Source organism: Microtus ochrogaster, unplaced genomic scaffold (assembly GCF_000317375.1).
Source record: "Microtus ochrogaster isolate Prairie Vole_2 unplaced genomic scaffold, MicOch1.0 UNK108, whole genome shotgun sequence".
Taxonomy (NCBI): Eukaryota; Metazoa; Chordata; class Mammalia; order Rodentia; family Cricetidae; genus Microtus; species Microtus ochrogaster.
The window spans coordinates 800011-810031 of record NW_004949206.1 but is presented as its reverse complement, the minus strand read 5'-3'; the positions used below and the strand labels follow the sequence as shown (position 1 = coordinate 810031).

The 10021-nt window shown below is 45.1% G+C and overlaps 1 long non-coding RNA gene across 3 annotated transcripts; it reads left to right on the top strand.

The window, feature by feature from the left end:
• The first annotated feature begins 3779 nt into the window (after positions 1-3779).
• On the top strand, positions 3780-10021 carry LOC106144447. 3 transcript variants are annotated; one of them, XR_003376745.1, is made up of 4 exons: positions 4519-4555; positions 5381-5452; positions 6964-7191; positions 7540-10021. It is a non-coding gene; the product is annotated as an uncharacterized LOC106144447 (long non-coding RNA). The 3 variants fall into 3 exon arrangements; XR_003376744.1 differs by lacking the exon at positions 4519-4555 and adding an exon at positions 3780-3925 and having other exon boundaries at positions 6964-10021; XR_001229520.2 differs by having other exon boundaries at positions 6964-10021.

Genomic DNA, 10021 nt, shown 5'->3' with positions numbered 1-10021 from the left:
CATGTAGCATGATGTCCGACACGTGTGATCATGAATCATCACATGCTAAATGTGTGGTTTCTTAAATAGAATTTCATACAAAATATAAAGTTTTCATATCAACAATAATCTATTAGGGAACCCTGTTTCCTATCACATGTCTCACATATGTTCCGTGAAGGGCGGTATGTGGTCCAAGACAGACATTGCAGTACACACACGGGTGTGCACAACTATAGGATGTAAGGATTTGTGTTTCATGTTTTATTTATATTTTTGTTTATTTTTTTACGGATTGAAATCTGGTTCCATGTTGAGGCTCCGCGACCTTCTTCTCGTGTGCGTGAAATCCTTCCAGGGAAAATCCATTCTGCATCCCATGCCTGTGCTCTTACTACACACGTGTGAGACTCACATCTGTCGCAAATTCTTTACATCAAAATGTTCATTTTTCACGGATACTACACCCGTGAGAGCTCACATGTGTCCTCATGTCATCGACACGGATGAAATTCTGATTGCATGTGTTAAATTGTGTGTACACGTATGCACAAAATTGCTGCTGAAATATTAGATTATTATTTATGTCACATTCCTACATACATGTCTATCAGATTACAACACAAAAACATCCATATGTCTAACTTACGTGTCATGCACACAGCTCTGGGCCTTACGTGTGTTTCAGGATATATGTTCCTGGCTCATGTCTGATTGTGATATAAATGCAGCGTGTGCCCATGCTGAAAATAATCTGTGTCACATGCATATCACACGCATTGCTCCAGGCCTGCGTCTTTATACGGATTCATGTTGTCTGTGTGTATCACGTGCGTGACCCTGGGCCTGGGTGTGCAGCTATTTAGTTATGGTACGCTCGTACGTAACATGTTTCACGTGTATGAAGTAGATGGTTATGCATAGAACATGTGAAAAGCGTGTTTTTATTTTTGAACGTGCAGTGCACACAGGAAACACAAAGGACCAGGCTTACACATATAACATATGCGGACGCACGTATAACGTGTGTGCACAGGTCTGTGCTCACGTCTCTCCCACTCCGTATAATCATGACATAATTGTGTTTTATATGTAAGAAGCATCCAGGCCTATAGTCAGGCATGTTGTGTCTGAAGAGCATGTCTTTGTGTGTGAACATGGAGCGTGCCTATGGAGACGAAGACCAGGATGTATACATATAACATGTGTGTTTGAGACTCTAGCATTTTACAGACTCATTTTCTGCATAACCGTTGGCCTGTGTCACACGTTCGCGTATAACCTTATCTTTGCATGTGAGCAAGGGAGCAGTGTTTTCCATGCACGTCTATTATCACCCGTATCTACATAAAGCACATTTACATACGTGTGTGCACAGCGCTGGGCCCGTGTCTATTCATGGTATAGATGTAACGTGTGCCATATGTGCTTAACATAAAATGTCACACGCCTGACACCACACGCAGGCCTGCAGCCTGAATCTTTATGTAGCATCCACATGTAAATGCCTGTTCCACACGTGACTCCTGCCCGTGGCCTCTAGTTTTCTGTGTGTGCATTTTACACACATATTCCATGCATAACCCAGAGCCCACAGGTGTACAGCTGTGTAACTGTGACATAAGCATGTGATAAGCTTCATATGTGCACAGAGATATGGGCCTGGAATTATGCGTGTAACATATTAAAAATGTTTATGGGTATGAATGTGAGAGTGTTCATGGGAAAAGACATAAGCTTACACATGTGACACAGAACTACACAGAACTGGTGTGCATATAACATCCACATCATATGTGCTCACTAACCTACATGCTAAGAACTTCACGGATCCTCAGCACCAATCCTTAAAAATAAATAAAAAATAAAATATGAAACATGGATTACTCTCGGCCTTTATCTTTACACATGTGTGTGTCACTTTACACGCATGTTGCATGTATAGCTCTGAGGCTGTACGAACATCACCACGTTTGTGACCATGGCAGACATATGTGTTTCTGTATGTCTACATCATGCAGACCTAGAGTTGTACATATAACACATGAAATGTGTGGTTTTTTGTTGTGCACGCACGCACAGGCAAAGGATCGGCCTGTACATGTAACGTGTGTACTTGTGAGGACAGCTCTGGGCCGGATCTTTACAGCTGTGCCTAAATATGTCATCTTCATATTCATATGTGATCAGGATATAAACGTGTGTTTTATGTGTATAGAGAGGTACACACCTGGAGTCAAGCACAGAACATGGGAAAAGAGGACTAGAGTGAAATGCACCATTTTATTTACGAACATAGAGTCTACATGTGAAAAGGATATTGACTTAGGCCACACCTAACGTGTTAGCGTGTGTATGTGTCTGCCTGGGCCATCTTTATAAATACACATACTCTGTGCTCACATGCATGTACCTGCAACCAGGCACACACAGTTCACCATCACCTGTGTCTACCCTGCTCATATTCATGTGTCCACATGTGTAGAGCATATTATGTGTTTGCATGTCCACACTCATTCGGTTTTATTTTCCACACATGTACATGTACAGTACATCCGGGTGCACACATATCTGTTCACCAGGAGCCCACGTGCACACATGTGTGTACACAGATACAATGCCGTGACATCTACTCTGTCCCATACATGTGTGTGTAATGTGTGTGTGCACATGCATTTGTGTTCTACATAGTCCTAAGCCTACCTTGCCTATGTCTCTGCACATATAACTTCATATGCATGTGCGCACACACGCAGAAACATGCATGCTCTGCCTTGACCAATAGTCCCCTTTGTTGTAATAGGAGCAGCGGGCTACGTTCCGGCCACCCCAGCTCCCGCATGGCTAGCTTTACCCGAAATAATTACACGGAAAAGGTATTCTTTTGAACACTGCCTGGCCCATTAGTTTCAGCCTCTTATTGGCTAGCTCTTACATATTGATCTAACCCATTTCTAATAATCTGTGTAGCCCCACGAGCTGGCTTACCAGGGAAGATCTTAACCTGCATCTGTCTGGAGTGGGAGCATCATGGTGACTGACTGACTCGGCTTCTTTCTCCCAGCATTCTGTTCTGTCTACTCCGCCTACCTAATTTTCTGTCCTATCAGGCCAAGCAGTTTTCTTTATTAGTTAACCAATGAAAGCAACAGATAAATACAAGACCCACCTCCATCACCCCTTGGCTCCATATCTGCGAACACATTCCCTCACGTGTGTTTACATGTCATTTATACACATACGCATGCTCCCATGACCCACACTCATTCATATACATATATGTGGCATTCACACCCGTGTGTACACACTCTTGGTTCTATCATGTACCATCTGTCTTATGTTTGCTTGCTGTAACCCCTCACCTTGCACACATGTATACACACAGCACACCGTGACGTTTCCTCTGTCCCAGACGTGTATGGATACAGGTGCATGGACACATGCTTGTGTGCACTGGTTGACTCATTTCTTTTCCATGCATATATACAACACCCGTATTTGTACACGCAAATGATATGCATGTAGCAAACACGCACCTACCCGTAGATAAATCACGTATACATGTTTGCAGCCGTGGCAGGGTTACACTGAAAACACATGTAGCACACATGCACACGTGGATAGATTGCATGTGCACATGTGCAGTCTCCAGTCTGTCGGGCTGGGATTCAAACTCATGTCTTGCCTTCCCAGTGACACCACAACCATTCGTGTTTCTGTTACCATCGTTCACATGACACGTGCCATCACCGTGAGCACGCGTGTGTGACTGCACACACGATTGCATCTTCCTTGTTATGCTAACATGAATGTGTTCTCTCTCCCCAGGCCTCGCACCCAAGTCCCCTGCATGGGGCGGGATGGCGCTTAACATCGTGACAGACACGCGAGACCCAGACATGACCCCAAGGGCCTTGGTGCCAGTGTCATTGTAGCATCACCCGTGGTATGTCCTGACATGTGTTGTCTGTGAAAGGTGACCGCTGGGTGTTCATTCACACGGGCTGTGTGTGTGCTGTCATCGGGCAACATCGCCATCTCAACATCAACACAATCATTGTGTGACATCACCGTGACCATGGCATGACATCACTGCATGTTATATCGGTCATTCTTCCACACAGGTGACATAGGTTCTTGTGTTCCACATGTGTCACTGTCTGTTTTTTCACATGTTTCACAGATTCACACATTTTCTCATGTGTTTTACACACTCAGCCTGGTTTATTTCCACATACAGACCAGTGTACAAGTCGCGCTTTAGCCTGGTTGTTATGCATGTGGACATTCATCATGCGTGTACATGGCTGTTTCTGTTTTTTCCCCACAGTTTAGACACGCAGAACAATTTATGTGTTCGTATGTTTTATGTGTTCATCATGGGTTGATGGAGGAAGGTCATTGGTTAATTATAATAAAGAAACTGCTTGGCCCTCATAGGTTAAAACATAGGTGGGAGGAGTAAACAGAACAGAATGCTGGGAGGAAGAGGAAGTGAGCTCAGAGGCCATGCTCCCCTCTCCCGGGCAGACGCAATGAAGCAAGCCGCCTGGTCAGACATGCTGAATCTTTCCCGGTAAGTGGTGCTACACAGATTACTAAAAATGGGTTAGGCAAAATATGAGAATTAGCCCGTAAGAGGCTAGAGCTAGTGGGCCAAGCAGTGTTTAAAAGAATACAGGTTATGTGTTGTTATTTCGGGTAAAGCTAGCCGGTGGTGGGAGCTGGGTGGCAGAATGCAACCCACAGCTCCTACAACAATGGGTGATTTTGATTTTCCGGATCTCATTCATTCCATGTATGTTCGTGTGGAGCCGCCTTCCGATGGTCTGCACCCGTTCATTTACTTTCCGTGTGTTTTCTGCACGCGTCGTTAGCTCCTGGTTTGTAATAATTCCCTATCACAGGTTCATCTGTATGTTCAGCCATGTTCATTCAGTTCATGTATTAAAATCACTCAATTCTCTGCTTTTGTTTCCCGCATGTTTTCATGACATGCAACTGACCTTGCTCACGTGTTCTCTCCATGTAAAGCACTTATTTCCATTCCCCGCGTGTCCATCAGTTTTTTTCCCCGCATTTCACATGTGTACAGTGGTGAGGTTGTTTTCCATGTACCCAATGTGCTCTGTGCGTGACTCATGTTTGTATGGCGTTTGCACACATGTGAGCATGGGAAGTCCCCACGTGGACTCAAGTGAGTTCTGCTCACATATGTTGACCTGGGATCCACTGTGCCATAAGCTTACGGGCACGGATACAGGATGTGATGTCACGCGTGTGCTGGTGGGGTGGGACACCATGTGACATCATTCCCCGTGTTCTGTGATGCCACTCCTGTTTCCATGGCTCCCATGACTTCCCATGTCCTGTGTTATTCCCGATCCTGTGTTCCACGCAGGCTGCCACGCCGTGACATGGGCAGAGCCTTAGAGCCACGCTCATGGTGATGTCACTGAACACGGATGTCAGGGTAAGTGTGTGAGTGTCTGATTCAGACACACTTGTGAGCCGGTGAGGATGAGTCTGTTTTAGTCCATGCATGTACATTGTATTTGTGAGCACGTGTGTGTGTGAACATGGCAGTGCACAAGTATAGCGTGTGTGATTTCCATACAGGGGACAGGAAGAATCATTTTATGTGCATACTTATGTGTGCGAGTCCATGTGTTTGGTTGCATGTCTATGCATGAGCCCATGTGCATCTGTGTGCACATACCATCGTTTGGCAAGCCTGTGTGGAAGAATGGTTTTACGTTCACACGCCTGTGACAAAGTGAAAGGTTTTGCATGTGTGATATGGAGGAACATGGCTACACGCACGCAATAGGAGGAAAAGGACAGGATCCTGAACAGTAGGCATGTGTCACGTGTGTTATGTGTCTGGTGTACATGTCTGTTTCTATGTTTGACTCACATGTGTGTAGCGATGATGCACTACATCATACATGTGTGCATTGATGTTGTGGTATATTACATGCATGTGGACAGGATCCTGGTAGGCAGGTTAAACAGTCATAATTGTACATGCGTGTGCATGTGTATGCATGTGTGAGTCCAGGAGTAACCGTGTGCACATGTGTGTGTGCACTGGAGATCACATGGACAGGCAAGGTCACTCGATGTGCGGCACAGGACACGTGTGGACGTTGATGGATACATAATACATGTAATGGACATAGATACGTGCATCGATGAAATGTAAAATACACGTTATACACGTGCTGTGTTCAACATGTGTGCAGACACCTGTAGGTTCACATGTAACATGTAGAACACACAAGTTTGCACAACTGCACATATTACGCTCCCCTTCATGTCAGGCTGACATATGCACATGTATTGCACGAATGTGTGCGTGTCTGTGTACACATAGTTGTGTCGTGTGCAGGTATGACCACGTACACGTATCTATACTTCCTGAGGCTGCATGCAGTTGTGTTGGACATGGAGGTCTGCACGTTACACATATCGCCTGTACATAGGAATCAACATGTGATTACGTTATGATTTCATGCAGGGTGGTCTTTCACATGTCTGTGCACATGTGTGTCTGTGTGTCACAGCGCATTAACATTTACATTTGCAAGTCACATATGGCAGGAACACACATGAGTCTCCATACAAAGCAGTCACACACGTGCATTTTAGGTTTTCTTTAACACTGAGCTGCACACATGTGTGTTTACAGCTAGGTGTCTGTCAGTCAGCGTTCACAGACGCGTGTACACATGGGATCCTATGCAGGTTTCTGTGTACATGTGTGGTGCATACGTGCTGTAGCATGTGCAGGTTTATATGTCACATATGACACGTACCTGGGAATCAACCTTTTCTAGGCTTGCACGATGCATGCGTGATGTGTGTAGCTGCGTTCGACTTAGTGCAAGTTTACATGTCACATGTACGACACAGGAAGATATCAATTGACACATGTTGTCATGCGTGTGCTCTGTTCTCACTCCCCCTATTTTTTCCCATCAGGCCAACTGGCTACCGAGGATGCTGGGAGCGAGTGGTGGGCTCGGCCATGATTGACAGCTCTGCTGACCAACCCCGTGTGGCCCCACCATGATGAGGCCCCGCCCACCCAGCAGCCGCCATCATGCGTGTGCTCATCTGCCTCTGCCCTGGATCCCATCCCTGTCACGCATGTTCATGTGTGTCTCCCGTCCCCGCCCCCATGGCCCCATGACCACTGGCATGTTGCATGTGAGTGGCGTATTGAGTGTGGGCATTGGTGGGTTCTGCGTGGGCGCCGTGGTGAGCACGCGGTACAGGAAGCTGCGTGGTCTGTATGCGCCCCTGCTGGGCCCCTTGGAGCAGTTCCTGGGTGTCATCAACACATAGTTAAATAGACAACATATTGCTTTATTTCATTGCCCATAAAGATAATGAATGCATACTATGAAATGAAAGTATTGCTATGCAGCTGTGTCTCTCAGCTACATCATCAGCAAAGAATGCAGATATTGCAATGCTTATTCAACACACTTAATTAATATAGTCTGTCAATAAATGGCCAACATTGTCCTAATCATACTTTTCTATCTCCAGCAGATGTGGATAAATGTGTGAGATGTCCAGAGAATGAGTATGCAAACAGAGAGCAGAACCAGTGTGTTCAAAAAGCTGTGGTCTTCCTGAACTACAAAGACACCTTAGGGATGGTTCTCACCTTAATGGCCTTATTCTTGTCTGCATTCACAACATCCCCGTGATAAGTTGGATTCATCCAAGGCATGCTGGTATGGTTCAACATACAAAAAAAAAATCTATAGTGTAATTACAATATAAACAAACTAAAAGAATAAAAACAAAATAATTATCTTATTAGATGCTGAAAAAGCATTCAACAAAATTAAACATCCCTTAAGGATAAAGGTCTTGGAGAGATCATGTATAAAAGGAACACATATAAACATAAGAAAACAATACAGAGGAAGCCAAGAGTCAAAATCAATTCAAATGGAGGGAAATTCAAAGTAATTATACTAAAATCAGGAACAAGAAAAGGCTGTTCACTCTCACTATATCTATTCAACAAAGTACTCAAAGTTCTAGCAGGAGCAATAAAACAACAAAAGGAGATTAAACGAATACAAATTTGTAACACCCGATTTTGTGTTACACGCTCGGTACAGTTCGTGCGCCATTGCACTGTACACGAGTCGGGCAAGAGCCTGGAGATTGAAAGAACACACAGACCAGGGTCATTCGAAAGGAGATCAGCCAAATGCCAGTTTATTCAGAATAGGGGGAGTCCTTATCTACCTAACCTCTGCACAAGGATCTCCGCCCAGGCAGGTGGGAAATTGCCATATTAACAATAGAGACAATGCCCTGCAGCTAATCACCAGGTGGGGCAGGGAGAGCACAGAAACACACAGGAAGCTTAGTTAGCTGACTATAAACTGTCCCCGTGAATGCACCCCAGGAATAAAGGCAGACCAGGGCCCTACAGGTCCCCCTTTTATATAAATTATGACTAGGCCTGTATTGGGTGGCATTGGACGTCAGGCAATACCCCTTACCTGTCATGGGAAAGCATCCAGGTCAAAACACATTTCCTGTCTTAGGTTGGGGCAGCCCCCCAAAAGCCTTTCCTGTCATTGGCTCACTAGTCAACCATCACCGAGTTCAGCCAGATTTATGCTGAAAGATTCTCTGGGGCAATAGCTAAGAGGACTTTCCATGTGGCAACATTGACCTGAGCTTGCCTTTGGCTCTGGCATGATGCTCCAGCACATATAAGCATCCCTTAAGGAGACTGTGCTTGCTCAATCCTTAATAATTTTGCCCAAATTGGAGCCCTTTAAGTAAGGTCTCAGTGCTGGTGAAAGGAATCCTGGTATAGCTAATTAGAATAATTTTAAGAGCCAATTTGCAAATTGTACACCTCAGGGTCCATGAATAACAGCAATAAGCCTATTACTGTAACATCTAGCAGTGGTCTTTAACCATAACCAAGATCAGAATCAACTGCAATATTCATTTGTAACTTTAGCTCAATTAGAATGGCCAAGGCATTTGCAACCTGCCCTGAGAAGGTATCATTTATGCTAGCAGGAAGCAACTGACTGACTAATGAAAAATCCAGCAGCTGCTGTGGCAGCAACAGCTATGGCTGCCGATATCATGGGATGGGTAGATGGGTAGAGGAACAATCCTTGGCACTCGGACCACCGCAGCCAGCTCCTCAGGAATCCTGCAACTCTTAAGTTGCCAAGCCAGAATCTCCTTGATCTCTTGGCTTTGTCCTGTCTTCAGGCTTCTGGACAGGAAAACACACAGCACGCACCAGCCGCTCAGGTGCCCATATTGGATTGTCAGCATCCTGCGGGAAAACACAAACAGCCCCTCTTCCCCACACCAGTACAGGATCTGGACCATACCAGGTGCTGTCTGATAGATTCATCCATTTGACATGAGGCATCCCGGAAGAATCTGGTCGCCAATGCCGTTCAGCAGCAGTATGAGATTGAGCATCAAGAGTCAAAAAATTTAAAATGTATAAAATAAAAGATAAATGATCTCTGGGGTTGGAACCATATTCCCCCTTTTTAGTTTTATGCAAATAGGCTTTGAGCGTATGATGCGCTCGCTCCACTATAGCTTGTCCTTGAGGATTATAAGGTATTTTCGTTTTGTGAGAAATAGAAAACTTAGAGCAAAATTTAGCAAAGCCAGTGCTAGTATAGGCTGGTCCTGTAGGGATAGCCCAACTCCCTTAGGGGGCGTGTTTGCCTTGGGCTAATGTTTACATATAAATCTGGCAAGTGTGAGCCAGCCACCGCTTTTGCTTTCCTGTTCTCCCCGGGAACCTGTGGTTCTGTAAGTCTATTTCCCCATTAAAGATGTATATATTATTACAATCTGTCTGCATTCATTTTCGCCGATACATTTGGCCCCTAATGTCCAGCTTTTTTGCCCCGCCCCGAGCAGCTCGGGGACGTAGGCTTGAATTTTAATTTGAGAGAGTTACACATCCCAATCTCGTAGCCCTCTGACTGGGTCCTAAAAACACAGTAACTCCCAGGTG